The 24,926-nt window shown below is 45.2% G+C and overlaps 2 long non-coding RNA genes across 2 annotated transcripts; one reads left to right on the top strand and one right to left on the bottom strand.

Moving 5' to 3' along the window:
* The first annotated feature begins 2,172 nt into the window (after positions 1-2,172).
* LOC308471235 lies at positions 2,173-3,910 on the top strand. Its single transcript, XR_013982825.1, has 2 exons — positions 2,173-2,783; positions 3,011-3,910. It is a non-coding gene; the product is annotated as an uncharacterized lncRNA (long non-coding RNA).
* On the bottom strand, positions 2,973-14,526 carry LOC308471225. Its single transcript, XR_013982814.1, has 3 exons — positions 13,921-14,526; positions 4,666-4,803; positions 2,973-3,105 (listed from the first exon to the last, which is right to left on the bottom strand). It is a non-coding gene; the product is annotated as an uncharacterized lncRNA (long non-coding RNA).
* Between the last annotated feature and the right edge of the window lie 10,400 nt (positions 14,527-24,926).

Here is a 24,926-nt window from a genome sequence, read left to right as displayed (position 1 = left end):
AAGCAAGTGGTAGAACCCTCCTGGAATCGTATCTCATAGGCAGCATGAATATCATCCGTATAAAGTGCATTGCACCCCTGCTCCCAAGAATCCTGTGAAATGTAGTTTGCTACCCCTCACACAGCTACCATTCCTAGCACCCTTAATAAAGTAGAGTTCCCAGGATGCCTTGGGGAAAGTCATGTGCTTTAAATGTACAGTTAGAATGGCAGTGGGAAATTACATCTTGGAATTCTCCCTCCTTGAAACACATACCCTGCATGTAGAAAACTAGTCATTTTGGACTCACAGCTGTCCGTGGAGGCACAGGTTAATTCTATGTGCAGGGTGGCTGTCTACCAGCTCCATCTGGTACTCAGGCTGAGACCCTACCTGCCTGCGGACTGTCTTGCCAGAGTGATGCATGCTCTAGTTATCTCCCGCTTGGACTACTGCAATGCACTCTACGTGGGGCTACCTTTGGAGGTGACCTGGAAACTGCAATTAATCCAGAATGCGGCAGCTGGACTGGTGACTGGGAGTGGCCGCCGGGACCACATAACACCGGTCCTGAGATTTCTGCATTGGCTCCCAGTATGTTTCTGAGTGTTGGTGTTGACCTTTAAAGCCCTGAACGGCCTCGGTCCTGTATACCAGAAGGAGCGTCTCCACCCCCATCGTTCAGCCCGGACACTGAGATCCAGTGCCGAGGGCCTTCTGGCGGTTGCCTCATTGCGAGAAGTGAGGTTACAGGGAAACAGATAGAGGGCCTTCTCGGTAGTGGCGCCCGCCCTGTGAAACGCTCTCCCATCAGATGTCAAGGAAATAAGCAGCTATCATATTTTTTAAAGACATCTGAAGGCAGCCCTGTTTAGGGAAGTTTTTAATATTCAATGCTGTATTGTGTTTAACACTCGATTAGGCTGGGGAACCACAGAGTGGCTGGGGAAACTCAGCCAGATGGGTGGGGTATAAATAATAAATGATTATTATTATATTCAGTGGTGGAAGTACCCTCTCCGGCATCCGGACGGGACACTGAGGGGTGAGGCGAACCACCCGGTGACGCATGCGCAACATCTGTATGGAGTGTGCATGTGCAGTATCCCGTACGGACTGCGCATGTGCGGCATCCCGTACTGAGTGCGCACGCACAGCAGCCTGTAAGAACACCGCACAAGTGGCACCCATACTGACTGTACGTGCCCTCAGCCGCTCTACAGGTGGGGGAGGCAGGGGCCATTTTGTCACACACACCCCGAGTGGCACCCGGGGCGGCCCGCCCCCTCCTCCCCCCACTTCGTACGCCCCTGATTGTATTATTATATGTCAAGAGAAGGCTAGGGCTTGAACCCTCCTTCCTCACCTGGCTTTCCACAGCCAGGGATATTTTGGTGGTGGTGTTACATGGGAGAGCATTCAATACTGTAATTATCGCACATTCACTTTGAAGTGGTATAGCCCTAGGAAGGCTGTACCACATGCATTTTGATGGTGTAGATTGGAAGTGAAATACATGTGCCTTGCCTGTTCTGGACTTCCACTTCATTTGAATGCTTGTGTATTATTTTTTGTTAGAATGTGAGAAGATGCCCCAGAATGGGAGTGGATGAATTGGACTGTTTCCAGTCCATGACAATTTCATTGGTGTTCACCCATATATCCATTCTACTCCATTTCCACAACAAACTTCAATTTTAAAATAATTCCCACACCCTCCAGATGCATTTTCTCTCCCCCCAAAATAAATATTTGAACATATTTTGAAACTTTTTTTATTTTGGCCAAAAACTGCATTGGAAATTTTTGGAATTTGGAAGTGCCAAATCCAGGGCATAACTCAGTTTTGATCTGCACTTTAAGCCAGGGGGATGCAAATCAGATCAGTTCCTTACCAGACTTCCCAAATATCAAATTCCTGAAGCATCCCCAGAGACTCAATGACACTTGGAAGTTCGGAGAATAAAAAGCTTAGGGCACCTGTGTGGACAAAGGCTTGGAGGTTGTCAAAATGCTCTGCCACACAATTATTGCAGATAGATAAAGCTATATTTAGTATGGCCTCATCTACATTATAGGGGGACGTGGGTTTGCTGATCAGAAGGTCGGCGGTTTGAATTCCCACAACAGGGTGAGCTCCTGTTGCTTGGTCCCTGCTCCTGCCAACCTAGCAGTTCAAAAGCACGACACGTCAAAGTGCAAGTAGATAAATAGGTACCACTCCGGTGGGAAGGTAAACAGTGTTTCCATGTGCTGCTCTGGTTCGCCAGAAGCGGCTTAGTTATGCTGGCCACATGACCTGGAAGCTGTACGCCAATAAAGCAAGATGAGTGCCACAACCCCACAGTCGTCTGTGACTGGACCTAACGGTCAGGGGTCCCTTTACATTTACATCCACACTATATCAATTGTAGACCACTTTAAACAGGCATGGTTTCCCCCAAGGAATGCTGGGAACTGTGGCTTATTATAGGTGCTAGGAATTGTTCGGGGAGGCCTATCACCTTCATGGAACTACAATTCCCAGAGTTCCCTAGGAAGTGGGATTGACTCTGAAACCAGTTTAGGTCTGTAGCGTGAATGTGCCCACAGTCTCTGCCCGCCTTCCTTCCTTCCTTCCATTTTGCTTTATCTTCTAGGCCTTTATATAGCTTGCTCTGCAAAATCATTTTTCCAGCATGCAAGTTCATCCTGTGCCTGTTGGTTTTTTAATTTCCCCCCAGTGGGAAGAAGAACCAAAATATGAGCAAGGCTAGCTGCTGCTGCTGTGCCGGTGAGTGAACGAAGACCCCGCAGCTTCCCACGTAAGCGACATTTCTCTCTCTCTCTCTCTCTCTCTCTCTCTCTCTCTCTCTCTCTCTCCTTTTTTTTTTAAAGGAGCCAATTTGATTCACTTTTCAAGGAACAGGTTTTCATGCTTTGTGCATTTATTTCCTAATTTTATTATGCCATTTAATTAGATCATGCACATTGGTTTTATTGTTAAAACATGTCCTTGTTTTCTTTATAACTGGGTTTCATGGCACTACAGGGACGTTTAGGAAAATATCACATGAGCTGCATTCCAGCATCCACTCTCGAAGATGGGCCTGAATCGGAGAAGGGGGCTGCTGCTGGGCCATAAATCTAGTCACAGATGGAAAAAGCAGAATATTATTTGCAGCATGCAGAGCTCTGGCAATCCCAGCAAGGGACTTGGACCCCATGGAGCACTTAAATTACAACACTGGGAGGAATGGTGCTGTGCGGTAACCCGTCTTGGAAGGACACTGAAAAGTTGTTTGCAAGATTCCATTTTATGGGCTGACAACACTGAGCAGGGCTCCCCGGAGACGCCGTATTTCATGTTTGCCTACAATGAAGGGGAGCTTGTGCTTTCCCCGCTTCCGATCTCGATTCAGGTCAAGGGATGCTTTGCGGCCTTGTGGGGGTGTTAGCGCAGAGGCCCTCCCACTTCCACTCCTGCCAGCAGTGTTTCCCTTGAAACTTCATTGCCGAAATCCTGTCCTGTAGGGGAGCCGTTTCCCACATCCTGTGCGAAACCGGGAGTCGTGCGGTCCGATTCACAGCCATTTTCCAGACGGGTGTTCTTGGGCTGAACAAAATGGAAGGCTGGCAGGGTGGGAAAACTGAAAAGTTTTGCGGGAGGCAATTGGTAGAGAGAAAGAGCTCCCTTTGTGAGAATTCCTTCCCTGGGGGGGTATTTTAATGGCTGTTGGAGTGGTGTGGACCACAAACATTTGGCCAGCTGTTTCTTGGGTGTTGTCCGGAAAAGAGGGTTTGAAACTACACGGATGATTCACACAGGGATTGGATTCTAGCAGGAGTCCAGAAAGTTTGATACCTGAGCCGATGAGTGATCGACGAGCATCAGGTGGAAGGGGAGGGGGGAGCTTAGAGGAGACGTAATAAAACTCGTTTTGAAAACTTCTGGGTTTAGTCCACTGAAGGTGTGTGATTTACGTGGCCCTCTCAGTTGCGCTATGGAGGATATAGCCTCCAATGGCCTGGCTTGTAAAAGCCATAGAAGGCCTACAGAACTGGCTCCCAGTGGGAGCTCATCTGAAGTTTGTATTTGATGAGTTTCAGATGTTTGGGTTAGAGGGAATAATTCATAGATTGTAGTTTATCAGGGTTTTTTTTTTTTTTTTTAAGTCATCTTGATTTCATGGAGGAGGAGGGTGGGATTTTCAGCAAAACCAGAACAATGTGCCATTTTAGGACTGTAGAGTTTCTTACTTTGGTTTGCTGTCTGGAAGTCTAAGGGATGTGGACCATTTTTTAACTAAACTGAGGCCAGGATCAGATCTGGGAATACCAGAAAAGGGATACAAGTCAACAAAGTGGGATTTGAAAGAAATAGGTGCAGGACAGGTTCACAGAAGGAAGGGGGTGGTAAGGCAGAGCAGGAATGGTGCTTTGAGCAATTTGTTTCACAAATGATAAACAAGCAAATAAGGGGCAAGAAAGAAGCAAGAATCAATAGGTTTATCCCTATATTCATGAAGCACTTCCTACAAAAAATAAATCTTGAAGCAATTTCACAACATAGATTAAATTAAATTTAAAAAAACATAGTTTTTTTTTAATTTAAAAAATTTATATATATTTAAACAATTTAAAGTAGTCTTGTATATTAAAACAGTTAAAACGATTTCATATGTAAAAATTATCCAGTACAGATACCGGTTGGGATAAAAATCTCCTGCTCAGAAGGAATGAAAATGGACGTCAACAGGCACTTCCAAAGGGTTGGTCTCGCCACATGAAAAGCCCAACTCTGACATTGTACAGAATAAGATGGTACTTGCGGTATAGCCTCTCCTGCAGAGCACAATGATCGGTTGGGTTTACAGGTGCAGAACATCAACTCGTATAGTTAAAGCCATGGTTTTCCCAGTAGTGATGTATGGAAGTGAGAGCTGGACTATAAAGAAGGCTGATCGCCGAAGAATTGATGCTTTTGAATTATGGTGCTGGAGGAGACTCTTGAGAGTCCCATGGACTGCAAGAAGATCAAACCTCTCCATTCTGAAGGAAATCAGCCCTGAGTGCTCACTGGAAGGACAGATTGTGAAGCTGAGGCTCCAATACTTTGGCCACCTCGTGAGAAGAGAAGACTCCCTGGAAAAGACCCTGATGTTCGGAAAGATTGAGGGCACAAGAAGAAGGGGACGACAGAGGACAAGATGGTTGGACAGTGTTCTCGAAGCTACAAACATGAGTATGACCAAACTGTGGGAGGCAGTGGAAGATAGGAGTGCCTGGCGTGCTCTGGTCCATGGGGTCACGAAGAGTCGGACACGACTAAACGACTAAACAACAACAACAACATCAACTCCAGCTACGACGGCAACTTCTGCTATTCAGGCTTTCACAAAACTATCAGGATGAGCTTTGGTTGTTATGGGGTTCAAGAATTCATTTTGGAGGTGCATTCTTTTTTCTGGATAATGTTATTGTTTTTCTATTGTTAGACTTTATTATGAATTATCAGTGGGTTGTTTAATTTTATTCATTAATCTCATTGATATGAGATGCTATCATTTGTTTAATGCTTTTGTTGTTGCTGTTTAGTCGTTTAGTCATTTCCGACTCTTCGTGACCCCATGGACCAGAGCACACCAGGCACTCCTGTCTTCCACTGCCTCCCGCAATTTGGTCAAACTCATGCTGGTAGCTTCGAGAACACTGTCCAACCATCTCGTCCTCTTCTCCTAGTGCCCTCAATCTTTCCCAGCACCAGGGTCTTTTCCAGGGAGTCTTCTCTTCTCATGAGGTGGCCAAAGTATTGGAGCCTCAGCTTCAGGATCTGTCCTTTCAGTGAGCACCTAGGGCTGATTTCCTTCAGAATGGATAGGTTTGATCTTCTTGCAGTCCATGGGCATAGCGAAGGGGGGGAGGCAGAACTGAGTTATCTGGGACACAGTGGTCAGTTAGTTAAGTATTTTTATGTATTTACTTGATTTAGAGGGGCAGATGCCCCCCTCGCCTCTCTGGCTACACCCATGTTCATATCTCACATTTTTATTGTTTGTAGCACTTCGACGGGGTGAGCTCCCATTGCTCAGTCCCTGCTCCTGCCAACCTAGCAGTTCGAAACCATGTCAAAGTGCAAGTAGATAAATAGGTACAGCTCCAACGGGAAGGTAAACAGCATTTCCGTGCGCTGCTCTGGTTCGCCAGAAGTGGCTTAGTCATGCTGGCCACATGACCCGGAAGCTGTACGCCGGCTCCCTCAGCCAGTAAAGCGAGATGAGCGCCGCAACCCAGTCCCTTTACCTTTACTAGCACCTCAAGTACAGTGGTACCTTGGTTTTCGAACGTCTCCGTTGACAAACATTTCGGTTTTCAAACGCCGTAAACCCAGAAGTAAATGCTTCGGTTTTCAAACATGCCTCGGAAGTTGAACATGAAACACAGCTTCCGCTGAGTGCAAGATCCTGAGGCCTGGCTATCATCTATTGAGTTTTCAGTTTTCAAATGTTTTGGAACTTGAACGGTCTTCCAGAATGGATTACGTTTGAAAACCGAGGTACCACTGTATGTTTTTTTCTAGTAACTTTTTTATTTTCTTGGCCAGCTTGTATACAACTTATATTTAAAGAAAACTCAAAGCACTTTACAACATAGGTTAAAACAGCATAATAAATAGAGGGAAATACCACAAGAGAATTCTTACAACAACTGAGAAAACTAGGTGAGTATTATTCTCTGTGGACTGTACATGTGGATGGAGGGATTGGTGGCTAGGAAATAGTAGGTTGCCTGAGAAGTTTGTGGCTGAGGCGAGATGTGAACCAGGGAATTTGCAGATCCATATACATATCAACTGAAGGCAGAGAGGCCAGCACGACTCTTTCCTCTTGCAGTTAGCCAAAGTTGCCACTGCTGTACAAGGGAGTCTAGTGCTCCACCAGGGGGCTCACAAGCCACTTCCATTTGACACCGTTCATTGCTTTCCTGTTAAGATTACCGATTCAGAATGGGAGTTGTGATTTTTATGGAGGAGGTAGAAATCTAGGCCTGCACAGGACTCCATTGCAGTGCTGGCTGTTGGCTTTCCCACTCCCCTTCTTGTTCCAGCAGGCATCATCCTCTCTCTTGCAGCATAATGATGTGTGGAGCTGAAAGTATCATACCACACCAACTGAGGTCCCAGAAGGGGGGCATGCGCCAGTGGCGTGTGGTGAAATTTTTAGGGCCAGAGGCGCCAGCTTGCAAGGGCGATTGGTAGAGGTGAGAGTCACACGCGCCTCACTTTCTAAGCTGAGCAGAAGTTTCCCTGACTTCTGGAAGAAGGCACCAGGCCTCTGACAGGATGGGCAGGCTTTGGGATGGTGGATGAAGGGCTCTTGGACCCCGTTGGAGCTCTGTGTCTCCCTCCCTAAGCCAGGAAGAAGCTTCCTGTGTTTTGGGAAGGGAGCGCCAGGGGAACATTTAGGGGAGTAGCCTAATCTTTCTAATCCACTGACTGCATGTTGTGGGCTAAGGAGACTCCCGCTAAGGAGTCTCAAAGCAGCTAACAATCTCCTTTCCCTTCCTCCCCCACAACAAACACTCTGTGAGGTGAGTGAGGCTGAGAGACTTCAGAGAAGTGTGACTAGCCCAAGGTCACCCCGCAGCTGCATGTGGAAGAGCGGAGACGCGAACCCGGTTCACCAGATTACGAGTCCACTGCTCTTAACCACTACACCACAAGGCCCCATCAGAATAGGGGGGGCCTTGAAGTTGCCCTTCAGTAGTTATCCACACCTGGATAGCAGACTGAGGAGACACACAGGTGACGTCACCACCTTCCTCACTATGGTGAGATGGATTATATTTCATAGCTGCTCTTTCAAAAATCTGATCTGTAGATAGAAATGGACATATGTAGTTTTCTGTTTATTTTCCTCCCTCTTTATTGACAGTGATGGTGCATTTCCTCTTTTCCACAACACATCACTGGCCACCCTAGGTGGAGTGGCAGACTTGGGGTCTCATATTTTAGTGGTACCCTGTGCGATGCCAAAATTCCTCCCCTGCCTGAAATCGCAAAAGCAGATCAAAGATTATTTATGTACGCCACGACGGCGGCAAAAACTTTATTAGCCCAAAGTGGAAATTACAGGGATTGCCAACGATGGAGGAGTGGCAGGCGAAGATGATGGAACATGCCGAATTAGCCAAGCTGACTGGTAGAATCTAGAACCAAGGCGACCAAAAGTTTCAAAGAGGCTGCAGTAAATTTATTGGGTATATGAATAATTATTGTAAAAAATATGAAGACACTAGCAGGATTGAAATAAATCCTGCAACGAAAACATAATTTTTTTTATAACTTTCTAGACTAAAGAGACAGAGTTGATTATAAGGACATAAAGGTCAGAAGTTGAGGTTTTAAAGACTTGAAAACACAAAACCGATTGAAGGGATGGAGGGAAGTCATGAGCTCGGCAGAGCAAAGAGTTTATTGTAATGTTGGAAATAGTGTGTTAAAAAATAAATTAATAAAAATTATATGGGGGAAAACAAACAAAATTCCTCCCCCACCTATCGCCTTTCCTTCTGCTTCACAGTTGTGCCGCTCCCTGTGGTTCCTCCAAGGCTCTGCACCCAGTGAGACCCTAAATTCACTTCTGCTAGGTCCCCGACCGATGTTTGAAGCCAACTCTGTAAATCCCATTCATTTTGTTAACAAAATATAATACCAAGAGCGGCATATAGAGGATGTCTTCAGATTGAGAACTGCCCTCTGGAACCCATTCAAATAAAGGACTTTGCTCTATAAAGGAGGAAACATGGACACCCAATCTTCTTCTGAAGCTAATGAGGTGATGAAATTAGATTGCAGAAGGGAATGTGAATCAGGATATATGGAGAGATGATAGTGACAGTTACGGGTGGACACTGGCCACAATATTTGGTTTATGCCCCAGTTCAGCACTTAAGAAAAGAGTCCACCATGGTCCAAGGCACTCTGTAGGTGTCCTACAAAAAACAAAAATAATAACTTTCCCCCTTTTGACCTAAGTGGATATTATTTGCAGGCAGAGTAGCTGCTGCTACTGTCTATCTTCTTGCAAGCAGTGGAGTCTATTCTATTTTACTGGGCCTTTGCTGACTCCTGCATTTAAATAATATCTGACTGCTGTTGCTAGCCTTTTGGTTATTGATTTTAAAATTATTATTGTGATGTGCTGCTGCTGCTGCTGCTGCTGCTGCTGCTTTGTTGCATATTTATGGACCGTTTGGTGTTCTTTCATTCATTTTTATTGGAAAGTGGAGATGAAATAAATAAACCAAAAACTCAGGATGAGATTTCTCAAGCAGAGAGGCTTTCCCATCCCCAAATCTGATACATGTACAGCAAAATCATTTCCTCTGTGCCCCAGTGACTAAGCACAGGGGTCATGTGGATTCTCGTCCCGGTTGCATAAATATGTAACGGGCTCCCTCCCTCCCTCCCTCCCCATTTCTAAAGAAGGTTATATGCGCGTGCAAACATTTAGTCCAACCTGTTCAAAATTCCTTTCTCTGCTGAGAAAGCAATTTTCCCAGAAGTTTACCCTGAGGAGGTTTATATATTCTTGTTAGTTCCTATAGCAGGCCGGAGCAAAGAACCAGAGGTGCTAAATCCTACATTCCAACAGTTGTTGTGCCACACACAGGCATGCATCAAAACCATTAAACAGCCGATCATTTCCATCTTATAAAATCCTAGAATCCTAGAACTGGAAGGGATCCCAAGGGTCATCTAATGCAACCCCCTGCTATGCAGGAGCCTCAGCAAGACGACAGATGTCCATCCAGCCTTTGCTTAAGAGCCTCTAAGGGAGGAGAGTCCACCACCTCTTGTGGGAGCTGGTTCCACTGTCAAACAGCTCTTACTGTCAGAAAGGTCTTCCTGACGTTTAGTTAGAATCTCCTTTCTTGTAACTTGAAGCCATTGGTTTGGGTACTAACCTCTGGAGCAAGAGAAAAGAAGCTTGCTGCATCTTCCATGTGACAGCCACTTATTTATTTGAAGACGGTTGTCCTTTCTCCTCTCAATCTCCTCTTTACCAGGATAAAGGTAAAGGGACCTCTGACCATTAGGTCCTGTTGTGGCCAACTCTGGGGTTGCGGCACTCATCTCGCTTTATTGGCTGAGGGAGCCAGCGTACAGCTTCCGGGTCATGTGGCCAGCATGACTAAGCCGCTTCTGGCGAACCAGAGCAGCGCACGGAAACGCCGTTTACCTTCCCACTGGAGCAGTACCTATTTATCTACTTGTACTTTGATGTGCTTTCGAACTGCTAGGTTGCCAGGAGCAGGAACTGAGCAATGGGAGCTCACCCCGTCGCGGGGATTCAAACCGCCAACCTTATGATTGGCAAGCCCTAGGCTCTGTGGTTTAGACCACAGGCCACCCGCGTCCCTATCTTTACCAGGATAAACATACCCAATTCCCTCAAGTGTTTCTCACAGGCTTTCTAATTACCCTACGAACACAGTATGTCTCAGATAGAAAAGCAGGCCGTTCCTTTGCATCTTAAAGAAAGGAGCCAGAATTCTCAAGTTTCTATTGCCCCCCTTCATTCAAAACTTTGTGTCCCAGCCAAATGAGGGGAGATTTTATTTATTTATCTAATGCATTTATATCCCATCTTTTTCTCCAGGTTGCTCAAGGTAGGGGTTCTTTTCCCCTCATCATTTAAACCCCCAAGGAAAGAAGGCTCAGAGCCCAGGGAGTTGTGGTGAGACAATGATGGGTGGTCAGAGGGAGAAGAGGGAGCAGACTGGGAGGAGGAGGTATCAGAAGCTGAAGCAGTAACAGGGTTTTGTGAGCAGGGAGAGTCTGTGGCAGAGAGCAGTCTAGAATCAGAGGCAGAAGCGGAGACTGGAGAGCGGGGTGGGTGGCTGGGCAAGAGACAAAGATCAGACAGGGAGTCTCCTACTCCTGCTGCGACCAGCTCCCCTCTCCCTGGTCTCACAGAACCTGAAGAGGTATGAACAGGGCGGAGCAAAGACAGGGAAGCCGAAGACCTCTGGTCCTCACAACTGCCTCATTGGGGCAGTTGCTGTGCTCACTAGTTCTGAGCTGTTTCATTTCTATGGATAAAGAGTTGACTTCAGCGGCACCTTGTATATTATTGTTGCCCTGCACCCAACTGCTGCCTTGACAATGGCATATAAAGTATGCCAAACTGGCATCTAACTGATTTGCAACTATGAAATGTATCCCTAATTAAAATACACAATAACAAATGTGTTCAGGCATTAAAGTGTCCCGAATTAAGATAAACAGCAAAACAAACTATTAAGAAGTATAATAATTTAAATGAAAAACAGTTAAGACAATAAAACCACAAGTTCAGTTCAGGGGAAGTCTTGCCGAAACAGGTGTGCCTTCAGGAGTCGGCGGAATGCCAACACTGATGGGGCCTCTCATATTTCAGCAGGGAAGACATTCCACAACACTGGTGCCAGTTCTCAGTCTCCACCCTTTGCACAAGGGGATGGGATTTTATCCTGTATTCTATATGATCAAGTTTATTACTTACTTGCTAAAGTTCCCAGAGCAGTGTACAGCATGATCACAAAACCAGAACAGAAGAACATCTAGTTCAATAGTCTGTTCTCATGGTAGCCAGCCAGTTGCCCCTATGGAAAGCCTGCAAGCAGGACAGAACGTTCTCCTATCCTATGGGTTCCAGCAATTGGTAAAGATTCTGACCGAGGAGGTTGGAGCATAGCTGCCATGACTAATAGCCACTGGTAGTCTTTCTCGCCATGAATTTCTCTGATCCCCTTTTAAAGTATACAATTGATAAAAAGTACAAATACAAAAACCATGATTTCTACAGAGATTTAAAATCACAAAGCGTGCAGCAAAGTAAAGCATGGACATATAAATATAAATTTTTATTTATACCCCGCCCTTCCCAGTTCAGAAAACCGGGCTCAGGGCGGCTAACAACAAATTTAAAACACTTAATTGATGCAACAAAAAACAGCACAAAATACAGTATAAAACGTGAATAATAAATTCAGAATTCAAAAATCAATTTAGGGGGAAAATCCATCCAATAAACATTAGATGATCACCAGGGCTAGCTGGCTAAATTAGTCCTATTTGGGCCAGCGAGGAGACCAGGGGAGAATTAGCTGTGGGATCCCAGAGCGGATAATCATCATAAAAAGGGGAGGGGAGGGAAAGGAAGGGGAATAAAAGATCAGGCTAAGTTCAAATTGAAAGCCAGGCAGAATAGCTCTGTCTTACAGGCCCTGCAGAAGGAAGTTAAATCCTGCAGGGCCCTGGTCTCATGGGACAGAGCATTCCACCAGGTCGGAGCCATCACTGAGAAGGCTGTTAGATCTTTAAAATATCACCTTCTACGTTTCTTCCAACGTTCACCATTTCCCTTAGCACAGAAGGAGACCACACATTTGGTAAGTTAGAAATAGTTTACTTACAAATTCTTCAAAGGTCAGATTCAGGTGCTTTTCCATACAGCAGCAAGAAAAGACTGGAAGTTTAATTTAGTTTCAAAATGGTTAGAGTCTCTAAATTATTTGCATAGAAACACAAAAACAGCTTGCTACAGCCATGCGATCTGAGCTTGGAGCAGCCAGCTTAGACATCCTTACTGGTCAGGTTCACATGGTAGAAAAAGAGAGAGAAAGAAGAAGAAGAAGAAGAAGAAGAAGAAGAAGAAGAAGAAGAAGAAGAGTTGTTGTTTGGACTTGATATCCCACCTTTCACTCCCCTTAAGGAGCCTCAAAGCAGCTAACAATCTCCTTTCCCTTCCTCCCCCACAACAAACACTCTGTGAGGTGAGTGAGGCTGAGAGACTTCAGAGAAGTGTGACTGGCCCAAGGTCACCCAGCAGCTGCATGTGGAGGAGCGGGGAAGCGAACCCGGTTCACCAGATTACGAGTCCACCGCTCTTAACCACAACACCATGCTGGCTCAACAAAGAGTTGAGTTGAGCTAAGCCAGTTGGATATACGAGGCTGAAGACATCCCTATTAAACATGTGGACAGGAAGTGAGAGAAGTAGTGTATCCTATCCCTTATTATGGGCATAGCCAGGGGGCAGGGGGTAGCTGCCCCACTTAGAGCAAGTAAAACAATAGAAATACTTAACTAACTGACCAATCACGTCGGTTCTGCCCCCCCTGACAAAGTCCTCCCTGCCCAACAAAAATCCTGACTATGCCCATGTCCTTTATCCCCTTCCAACTGCATGTTTAATCAGTTTGTGGGTAGGAAGGGGGCAGGAGAAGGAGATGCTGTATCTTCTTCCTGTTCCCGCTCTCCACATGAGCACATTGCAGAAAGCAGGACTGAACCTTCACGATCTGGCCCTTCATGCTGTGCAAGGAGCTTTGAAATACGGGTGGGTCAAGCCATTTTTTCGATCTGTCGTCATAATGTCGGCTGACTGACAGATTGGTTGACCCACCAATCAGTCACAGTTGGTTCATGGGGTTGGAGACAGATCGCAATCTGGCCCAATGGGGCCAACCTTAATCCAGGATTTCCCCCCACCCCTGATCTATGGTATCAGATCAGAAGCCATTTCCTCTCCAATTTCACATCTGACCATTTTGAATGAAATCCTCTCCTGTACCCCCGTCCCCCGAGCTCTCCCTGTACCTTAAAAGCACTCCTTTTTCAGGACGAAATCATGGCACAAAATTGAGTGATATCACAGTGCCCAAAATGGCCACAGTCCTCTCACGGGGGGAAATGGGATATTCCCTTTTTTTTCCTGGGACACTTGTAGGGTATGTTATGGGAGAGCTGTCTAAACCTGCCACAGAAGGATGCATCCATTGGCTCTATTTCTACCTTTCCTTGGTGCTAAGTACAAATCTCTCCTTGCCTTTTTAAAAAAAGCATTCCAGATAAAACACATACAATACTTCTCTGCTATTTGATAAGACAATGACATAGGAACATATGCATACCTCATTCCACCTTTTCTACTCTTTCTGTGTCAGAAAGCATGGCAATCATCACCGCTGAAAAATATGACTTTTCTATGGCTTTCTTTCTTTCTTTCTTTCTTTCTTTCTTTCTTTCTCACCAGCTGCATCTATCCAACCTCCTATCTGAAGCCCTCACAGCCCTCTGTGGCATCTCAAGCGGTTGCCGTGGAAACGATAATATCACAAACAGTGGATTATGACTCGGAGCGGGAAGGGGGGAACAGCAGGAAATGGGTTTCATGCAAATATCCTTAGCAGTAAAGAGAGAGGGAGATGCATATATATGTGGTGGCAAGTGATAGGTAGCAAATGAAAAAAGCTGACGGAGGAAGCTTTGGGAAAAGAAATATCTTGATCATGGCCCATCTACTGCCATTCACGCTCTTGATTCATAATATACATATTTTAAAGAAAAAGAAAAGGAAGCCCCTTTTCTGCACTGATCAATCATCAGTGCTCTTTCCATCCAGCAACTCTTGAGTTAAGGCCATTCAACGTGAATGAGTAGGAATTAATTAGAACACCAGATGCTTGCTGAGTTTGTCTTGACTTAGAAGCTCAATTAAAGGGGAGATATTTCTGTGCTATCCGAAGTATTTGTCATGTCCCGCCTTGCATCCTGTGGTGAAGACAAGGGTGGAAGGGATCTCTTCTCTCAGCTCATGATTCAGGACTGGCAGCTGCCACACAAGGGAGGATGGCTGTAATGGAGTGCAGTGGCTGTGTGTCTGCCACAGAGGAAAGCATATACAGTGGTACCTCGGGTTACATACGCTTCAGGTTACAGGCTCCGCTAACCCAGGAATATTACCTCATGTTGAGATCTTTGCTTCAGGTTGAGAACAGAAATCGGGCTCCGGCGGTGCAGCGACAGCAGGAGGCCCCATTAGCTAAAGTGGTGCTTCAGGTTAAGAACAGTTTCAGGTTAAGAATGGACCTCCAGAACGAATTAAGTACTTAACCCGAGGTACCACTGTAATCCATACCTGCAGCCCGAGGGAGTTTTAGGGCAGCACGACCCGTGCAGCCATGCTGCAGGGGGGTGCCACAACAGTGCTGTAGAACAGAGCGCGAAAAGTGGGGGGTACTTAATTTTAGCATCATGCAAGGCGCCACTGAAATTTGAGAACCCAAAAAACTGCTGCAGGAGGCTCCATTTTTGTGCATGGCCATGCATGCCAAACGGTGTTTTACAATCTAGAGCAAGGATAATAATGATGATGATATTATTATTATTATTATTATTATTATTATTATTATTATCATCATCATCATCAATTTATTTATACCCCGCCCATCCAGCTGGGTTTCCCCAGCCACTCTGGGCAGCTTCCAAAAAAAGATTAAAAATACATTAAAACCTCAGTCATTAAAAACCTCCCTAAACAGGGCTGCCTTCAGATGTCGGCTAAACGTCAGATGGTTGTTTATTTCTTTGACATCTGATGCGAGGGCGTTCCACAGACCGGGTGCCACTACCGAGAAGGCCCTCTGCCTGGTACCCTGTAACTTCCCTTCTCGCAGTGAGGGAACCACCAGAAGGCCCTTGGTGGTGGACCTCAGTGTCCGGGCTGAACGATGGGGGTAGAGATGCTCCTTCAAGTGTTGTTGGGCTGCAATTTACATCATCCCTGACCATTGGTCGTGTTGGCTGGGACTGATGGGAGCTACAGTTTGAAAACATCGGGGTGAGGGGCATCACATTGGCCTCCATGGATGTGGGACTTGGGCTGCATTATGCTAGTATCTATGAACTTTCCAGTCTGCTCTGTCCCTGTTCTTTGTAGCCTTTGAAACTCCCTGGATCACCTTGGAATTTCCTTGGGACACTTCTGAATATGACGACATGTTCTCTTACCATGTCGTGGTTGTGTACACTCTATGATCTCACTAGGCAATCCAATTCTAGAACAGGGCTAGCCAGTGCAGTGCTCTCCAAGGGCTGTTGGGACTATAACTCCCATCTTCCATGACCATTGCCATGTTCACTGGGACTGATGGGAGTTGGAGTCTAACAGCATCTGAAGGGTGCATGGACTTAGAACTCTGATGTGGTTCTAAATAAGTGGAGCATCTTCTGTTTACATGACTGTCATCAAGGTGAGTCCTCTAATGTAAGGTTACCAGATTTTTTTCAATGAATCCGGGGACACTTTTCAACTTCAATAGGAATGATAGGATTTTGAATATGGACTAATTTGTAAATCCGGGGACTGTCCCCATGAAACGGGGACGTCTGGTAACCTTACTCTAATGCCCTGCGGTACGAGGAAGCCTAACCATGGCACCGGTAAGAGCTGGCCAGAAAGCACAGAAAAGCTTCCTTGATGCAACTTTTCAAAGTGCAAAAGGACAAATATGGCGAAGAGCAAATAATGAGTTGAATCCAGAGAAGTGCTCCACAATGGGGCTTTTCTGGCTTACCCCTGCTTTACAGCTCCCAGCATCTCTCAAATGCTGCTCTTTGAGGGTCAAGGGAACCTCTGGAACACTGTGGGGAGGGGCATATGAGAAGCAGTGGGATGGGGAAATGGGAAGAATGAAGAAAGTCAGCCTTATGAAAGCACCTTTCCACTCATGCAAGACACCTTTGGACCCAAGCCATTGTAGATGTTGTTGAACTTCAGCTTTCATCAGCCCCAGTCAGCATGGCCAAAGGTCAGGGAAGATAAGACCTGAGGCCCAGCAATGTATGAAGGGTACCATGTTGGCTACTCCTGTCTATAGATTTAGGAACATAGGAAGGTGCCATTGGTCCATGTAGCGCAGCATTGTCTACACATACTGGCAGTGACTCTTCTGGGTTTCAGACAGAAGTATCTCCCAGCCCTACCTGGAGATGCTATGGATTAGAACTCAGACCCTCTACATGCAGCAGATGCTCTACCAATAGGCTACACCCCTTCTCGCTTTTGCCTCTTCTAAGGATGACCAGAAGCGGCTTAGTCATGCTGGCCACATGACCCAGAAGCTGTACGCCGGCTCCCTCAATAAAGCGAGATGAGCGCCACAACCCCAGAGTTGTCCACGACTGGACCTAATGGTCAGGGGTCCCTTTAAGGATGACTCAACATTCTGCAATGTTTTCACAGTCAGATTTTGACCTCCAAATTTGACCCCCAAAACTTGCCATTTGAATTCTGGAATTGAAAGTTGACATTGCAAATCACCTGTCTTGATGGGCTAACCTGAAATGAATGGATATAAAATCTACTACGGTCTACGGCAGTGCATGGTGATTAATGTTAAATGGTTTTTACTTAATGTTGTTGCTGCTGCTTCATTGTTTTGATTTTTATTGTTATTTAAACTTGTGGAATTTATTGCTCCCTCCCCGCATGTGAGCTGTCTTGAGATTTTGAAGTCAAATTTGCTCAAAAAAAGACTACAGACAAATCATTTAAATAATTAAAATAAAATGCTGACTGCTGCTGCATGTTTGCTGACAGATACTGTCAGCTGCTAAGCACTGCTTGTGGGACAGCAATGAATTCCAAATTATACTGAAACAAATCCTTGCAGTTCAGTGGGTAGACCATGAGACTCTTAATCTCAGGGTGGTGGGTTTGTGCCCTACATTGGGCAAAAAAAAATCCTCCATAGCAGGGGCTTGGACTAGATGACCTTTGTGGCCCCTTCAAACTGTAACAATTCAATGATTCTCTTATCTTTGTTGAAGGTTCAACCATGCAAAGGAAATTTGAGAATTACATACAGTGGTACCTCGGGTTAAGTACTTAATTCATTCCCGAGGTCCGTACTTAACCTGAAACTGTTCTTAACCTGAAGCACCACTTTAGCTAATGGGGCCTCCCGCTGCTGCCACGCTGCCAGAGCACGATTTCTGTTCTCATCCTGAAGCAAAGTTCTTAACCCAAGGTACTATTTCTGGGTTAGCAGAGTCTGTAACCTGAAGCGTCTGTAACCTGAAGCGTATGTAACCCAAGGTACCACTGTACTACTGTTACTTCCTCCTCCTCTACAAGCTGTGAAACAGACCTGAGCTGAAACTGATCAGAAGGAATAGGTAATTCCCAGGACAGAAGCATATCCCTGTCCCTGGAATACTCTCACTTGGCAAGTTTGAGCGCAGCTTTTCTCTCCTGATAGAATGCTGTGATGGGACATTTTTAATTTGATCCAAATACATGGACTATATGGAATTGGCAGAAATGACTGGCAGAATCCGAGACCAGGGGGAAGAGTCGGTGGAAGAAGATTGGAAGAAATTTAAAGACTATTTACAGAAATATTGTAAAATTAATGAATGATAGAAGGATGTTGGATAGTAATTAAGTGGTTTCTAGCTGTAATGCTTTAAGAGAATATGGAAAAAAAGGGTTATAAATGGGTTAAAATCTAATGGTAAGGATTTGCTGAACCAATAAATTGAAGTGGAAAACAAAAAAGGGAGGTACGAGGAGGTCCGGGAAACAAGCTAAAGGAAAATAAGTAACTGAGAATATGTGTGTTTTTAACTGTTTTTATTTTGTATTTTTCTCTTTTCTTTTTCATTTTTACTGTAATATTTCAAAAAACCTTAATAAATATCTTACAAATGCAAATTGCCTGTGACTAAGTTCTAATTTATGCACACACACACATTTCATTTTCATTGTATATTATTGTGGAATTAAAGAGAGCGGGCACCCCAAGCCAGGTAGAGGCCCGTAGATAAACAGAAGCATGACTCACCACGCCTCTGCCTGCATGCCTCTTGGTGGATGAACAACTGCATGCACAAACAGGTGTCTGTCACACACACACACACACACACACACACACACACACTTCCCCAGTCACACCTAGGAGATGGGACTCTGTCCCCATCAGGCTAGGACCCAAAGTGGTGCTACCTGAGGCATGTCCAAGAGCTTGAGCATCCCCAGTGGTCCATTTAAGGATGTCCCCCTACCATTACACAGCAGATCTCCATGTTGTATCCCAACAACCGACTTCTGAAAAGTGGTCAGTAACGATGGGAGTTTTAGTCCAGCTACATCTGGGGTGTCACTGCTGAACTGTGAAATTATAATGTTGTGCACGGAACACTTCTAGGAAGGTCAAAGTGCAAGAAGAAGCTAAGAAAGCTTTTGATCAGATAACTAGGCAGGGCCAGCCCACACATGAAGTAAGGCAAGGTGACCGCCTCTGGTGGCAGGATCCCCAGGGACAGCAGATCCCAGTATATATCTTTATTCCTCCCTTGTTCCTGGTGTCAATTTTCACTCATTCCTTCTTCCCTGGCAAGGAAGGGGGCACCATTTTGTCATTTGCCTCAGGTGTCAAAATGTATTGGGCCGGCCCTCTGACGGATTTGGGATAGATAATTGTGCAGCACCAGTACATGTCACACCCTTGTTGCTTGAGCTCCTCTTTGCCTTGCCCAAAACCTGAGCTCTATTACCCTTTGCTGGCAATCACTGAAAGGCCTGGCTGTCACTCACCACTTATTTCAGACACTTGCTCTGGCAAGTAAAGGCATGATGTGGAGATGTGTGAGCATGCAAAGATTACTGAGTCCTGTGACTTTTTTTTTTAAAAAAAACGCTCTACTTAATAAATAGGAGGTATCTGTGCCACTTATGGCAATCATGTGACTCATGACTGAAGCAAAGGTGGAGGAATTTTTGGAAGTATGAATGCGGGCAAGCCAAGTCAGTCTCCCTCTCTGTGTCTAGCAAAATGGAAAGGCATGTTAATTATAAACTGTCTGCTCTATAGGGGGGTTTCATCATGGGACTGAAACTGCCTTGGTGGTGCTGGTCGATGATCTTTGGTGGGCTAGGGATAGGTGGAAGCTGTTTCCTGGTCCTGCTGGATCTCTCAGCGGCCTTTGACACCATCGACCATAACATCCTTCTGAACCGTCTAGAGGAGTTGGGAGCTGGGGGCACTGTTGTGCAGTGGTCTGCTCCTTTCTCCTGGGCCCTGTCCAGAAAGTGGTGTTGGGGGATGAGTATTCAGATCTCTGGGCTCTCACTTGTGGGGTGCCTCAGGGCTCCATCTTCTCCCTAATGCTTTTCAACATCTATATGAAGCCTCTGGGAGAGATCATCAGGAGGTTTAGGCTGGGTGTTCATCTGTATGCAGATGATACCCAGCTCTACCTCTCCTTTAAATCAGAACCAGTGAAGGAAGTGCAAGTCCTGTGTGAGTGTCTGGAGGCAGTTGGAGGATGGATGGCAGCTAACAGATTGAGGCTGAATCCTGACAAGACAGAAGTACTGTTGTGGGGGACAGGGAACGGGGAGGTGCGGTGGACTCCCTGGTCCTGAATGGGTAACTGTGCCCTTGAAGGACCAGGTGCACAGCCTGGGAGTCATTTTGGACTCACAACTGTCCATGGAGGTACAGGTCAATTCTGTGTCCAGGGCAGCTGTCTACCAGCTCCATCGGTACTCTGGCTGAGACTCTACCTGCCCACAGACTGTCTCGCCAGAGTGGTGCATGCCCTGGTTATCTCCTGCTTGGACTACTACAATGTGTTCTACATGGGGCTACCTTTGAAGATGACCCGGAAACTACAGTACAACTAATCCAGAATGCAGCAGCTAGACTGGTGACTGGGAATGGGCACCGAGACCACATAACACCGGTTTTGAAAGACCTGCATTGGCTCCCAGTACGTTTCCGAGCACATTTCAAAGTATTGATGCTGACCTTTAAAGCCCTAAACAGCCTCGGCCCAGTATACCTGAAGGAGCATCTTCACCCCCATCGCTCAGCCCAGACACTGAGGTTCAGCTCTGAAGGCCTTCTGGCAGTTCCCTCACTGTGAGAAGCAAAGTTACAGGAAACCAGGCAAAGGGCCTTCTCGGTGGTGGCATTCTCCCTGAGGAACACCCTCCCTTCAGATGTCAAGGAGATAAAGAGCTATAAAACTTTTAGAAGACATCTGAAGGCAGCTCTTTATCGGGAAGTGTTTTTTTTATGTTTGATGCTTTATTATGTTTTATATATTCTATAAGCCTCCCAGTGGCTGGGGATACCCAGCCAGATGGGCAAGGTATTATTATTATTATTATTATTATTATTATTATTATTTACTTCCCTCTGACCTGACTTCATACATCAGATGATGTTGACATTAGTCCACAAGAGCTTATGCCACAATGTTAGGTCACACCAACTCCATACATTTAAGGCACTCTTATACCACTTAAACAGTTATGGCTTCTCCCCCTAAAGAATCCTGGGAATTGTCATTTGTTAAAGGTGGTGCTGGGAATTGCAGCCATGCAAGGGGTAAACTACAGTTGCCATGATTATTTGGGGAAAGTCATGACTGTTAAAGAAAGTGATATGAGAGTGTTTAAAATATATAGTGTGGATATGACCTTAGTTGTTAAGGTGGCACAAGATTCTTTGTTCTCCTCTCCCTGCCACCCAACCTAGAAACCATGATATATCATATCATAATAAAAAATCAGATGCATGCAGGCACAATGTCAGGAAAGGGCAATTTTTTGTATTTCATTTATATTTCAATCAAATTTTTTTATTGATTTTCAAGATTTGTCACAAAATACAGTGGTACCTCGCAAGACGAATGCCTCGCAAGACGAAAAACGCACAAGACGAAAGAGTTTTCTGTTTTTTGAGTCGTTCCGCAAGACGAATTTCCCTATGGGCTTGCTTCGCAAGATGAAACGTCTTGCAAGTTCTTGCGAGTTTGTTACCTTTTTCTTAAAGCCGCTAAGCCGCTAATAGCCGCTAAGCCGCTAATAGCCGTGCTTCGCAAGACGAAAAAACCGCAAGACGAAGAGACTCGCGGAATGGATTAATTTCGTCTTGCGAGGCACCACTGTAATGTAACAAAACACACAACAAAGAAAAAAACAAAAACACATTACAACAATAAACTAAACATAAAGAAATATTATTTCTTCAAATCCCTAATTCTCATTACATTGCTAACTGACTTCCTCAAATCCCCTCTAACTGAATTTCGTTATATCACCTATATAACAGTTCTCCAAAGTCATATTTCTAATTAATATAATTAGATTCCTTTCATTTACTAACCTCTTCTCCTTTATTAATATTCTGATCCTTAATGTTTACTACCACATATTCTTATTCTACCCCTAAGCCTATTTATTACTTCCAATAATTTTCTATTTATCTTATATTACAATATTTAGCTAAGTATTCTTTAAATATATCTCCTCTTCTTTCTGGTCACGGATTCTTCCAGTCAGCCAGCTCCAAAAAGTCCAACAACTTCATCTGCCATTCTTCTATTGTAGGTATTTCTTGCGATTTCCAGTTTTTGGCTAATAGCAGGCTTGCTGCTGTAGTGGCATACAAAAACAGTCTAACAGAAGAATTTCATTTATAAAAAGAAAGAAAGAAAGAAAGAAAGAAAGAAAGAAAGAAAGAAGTGAGTGAGATTGGAAAAAAGGAAAAATACTGTTACATTACCATACATTAATATACAGATGTGTATATTCTTATTACCCTAATGCACATATAATTGTCAATAACCTAATATATTCTGTGTAAACTCATTCCGAATATCACTGTAATTATCCAAAGAAAGTCTGCATCTATAAGCTGTCCGTTCATATGTTGCTAGTGTTGTCGTGTTGTCAAGCCATTGATCAAGGGGAATCATATCTCTATTCTTCCAATTCATCAGTATCAGTCTCTTGGCCACCACTACGGTGCGTAGAATCCATTTTTACTATCCATTCATTAGCAGTTTACTGAACAAAAGAAAGTATTCAGTTAGCAACCATAACAGAATGGCATAGCCGCAACAGAAAATAAAGGGAGAATACACATGGGATGTTGTCACTGTGTGCATGCATATTGGAGCAGACTGAAGCAGACCGGTCTGATCCAGGATTTTGTTCCTAACAGTGGACAACCAAAAGCCTCTTAGGAAGCTGTGACGTTAACATATGAGAGTGCTGGAGGTGAAATAGTTAAACACGTTACCCAATCAGGACCCAGGTGGGTGGAGTCAGAGGGACTATAAAACCAGCTCTGGTGGTGGTTGGGGAGTTCGTAGGGAGTTGGGTGGTTGGTTGGTTGGAGTGGGAGTGAATTGGGCTAGAGTTTGTGAGTAGGTTGAGTGAGTGTAGCAAAATAAGCTGAGTCAGGAACAGTTAGGGGCTAAGAAGACAAGTAAATATCTGAGAGGTGGTTTAGTGAGTGAGAGCAGGTAGCGGAAGTTATAAGTCTGGATAGTCACCCCATGATTGTAATTGACCGATACCGTTTATGAAACCACACGCTTGTCAAACTGCAATAAATAAACAAAAGTTTATGTTCCAGTTTAACCCTGACTGAACTCAGTATTGTACCAGGTAGGGCCTGGGTGGTGGCAGCGGGAAATAAAGTGGTGGCACAGGGATCAATAGACGGTGAAACGTCTGGGGACCCTGTGTGATTGCCACAGAAGCCCACAAGGACAATACCCTTGCTCCCCACCAACTGGCATTCAGAAACATGCAGCCTCTGCTAGCGAAAGCAGTGGCAAAGTATATGCCCACGCTGCCCAGGGCGGGCACACTCCCGAGGGAGGTGGGCCGCAGAGGGTGCCCTCCCACGTGCCACAGTTCAGGTTAGGAGAGGGGCAAGGAAGCTGCTGCTTTCTCTCCTCCTCTTCGCAGCCGGGTCAGACATGACCCGGCAATGGAGCTACTGTGGAAGGGGGGATTAAGGTAAAGGTAAAGGGACCCCTGACCATTAGGTCCAGTCGTGACCGACTCTGGGGTTGCGGCGCTCATCTCGCTTTATTGGCCGAGGGAGCCGACATACAGCTTCCGGGTCATGTGGCCAGCATGACTAAGCCGCTTCTGGTGAACCAGAGCAGTACACGGAAACACCGTTAACCTTCCCGCCAGAGCGGTACCTATTTATCTACTTGCACTTTGATGAGCTTTCGAACTGCTAGGTTGGCAGGAGCAGGGACTGAGCAACCGGAGCTCACCACGTCGCGGGGATTCGAACCGCAGACCTTCTGATCGGCAAGTCCTAGGCTCTGTAGTTTAACCCACAGTGCCACCCGCGTCCCTACAAGGGGGGATTACAAGGGGTAAAAAAAATAATGGATGTACCGTGCCATATTAGAAGCAAAAAAAACTTGTTTTGATGAATTGGAAGAGCCACAAAACGATTCCATTGAGCACATAGATTGGCAATATGGACAGACGAATTGCATGTCGACGCAAATTAAGAATGGATAAATATGAAGAAATCTGGAAGGAATACTTAAGCGTTAAGGCGGACAGTGGTGGGAAGTAGGGGGAGGAGAGGTAGGGATATATTGTTAAAAAGGTGTAGTTATAGGTATATCAGTAGTCAAATCTGAATTGTTAAATTGTGTTATTAGTGTTATTGTGCTTTTTGTTGTATGTGTTTTTTTGTGGTTGTTGTTTGTATTGAAAAAATGATTAAATAAATTTTTTTTAAGGGGGGGGGGAGAAGAGCTGCTGCCGCAGGGCATGAGGTGTGCCGCCCACTTGCCTGCCATTTTGTCACACACACCCCTCAGTGTGCCACACCCACCGCACCCCCCTTCCTACACCTCTGAGTGAAAGGGGCATATAGCCGTTTGATAGCCCTATCTACGGTGGGTTGTATCCAACTAGTGATTTGTACACACTGTGTTTTCTAAACATATTCTTTCCCTCACAGATGGCTGGGCACTGCAGTTCATTAAGGTATTCTGGAAAAGAGGAGACTGAGTGGAACTATGATGGCCATCTTCAAATATCTCAAGGGCACAGTCACATGGAAGAGGGAACAATTTGCCAGCTCTGCATATTCCAACATTTTCATCAACCTTTCTTTCTTTGAGGGTGTTCTCGCCTCCTTCCATTTCTGAGCTCAGAGAATCCTTGCCACTGTAGTCACATACATAAATACTGGCGCTGAGGCTTCCTTTGGAATTTCACTGTCTAGTATCCCCAGCAGGAAGAATTCTGGTCTCTTGGGAAAAGTCACTTTAATTCCCCCCCCCCCTTTAATTT

Source organism: Podarcis pityusensis, assembly GCF_964106645.2.
Source record: "Podarcis pityusensis genome assembly, chromosome: 2".
Lineage (NCBI taxonomy): Eukaryota > Metazoa > Chordata > Lepidosauria > Squamata > Lacertidae > Podarcis > Podarcis pityusensis.
The sequence above is the reverse complement of the archived record's forward strand: the minus strand, read 5'-3'. Positions and strand labels throughout refer to the sequence as shown.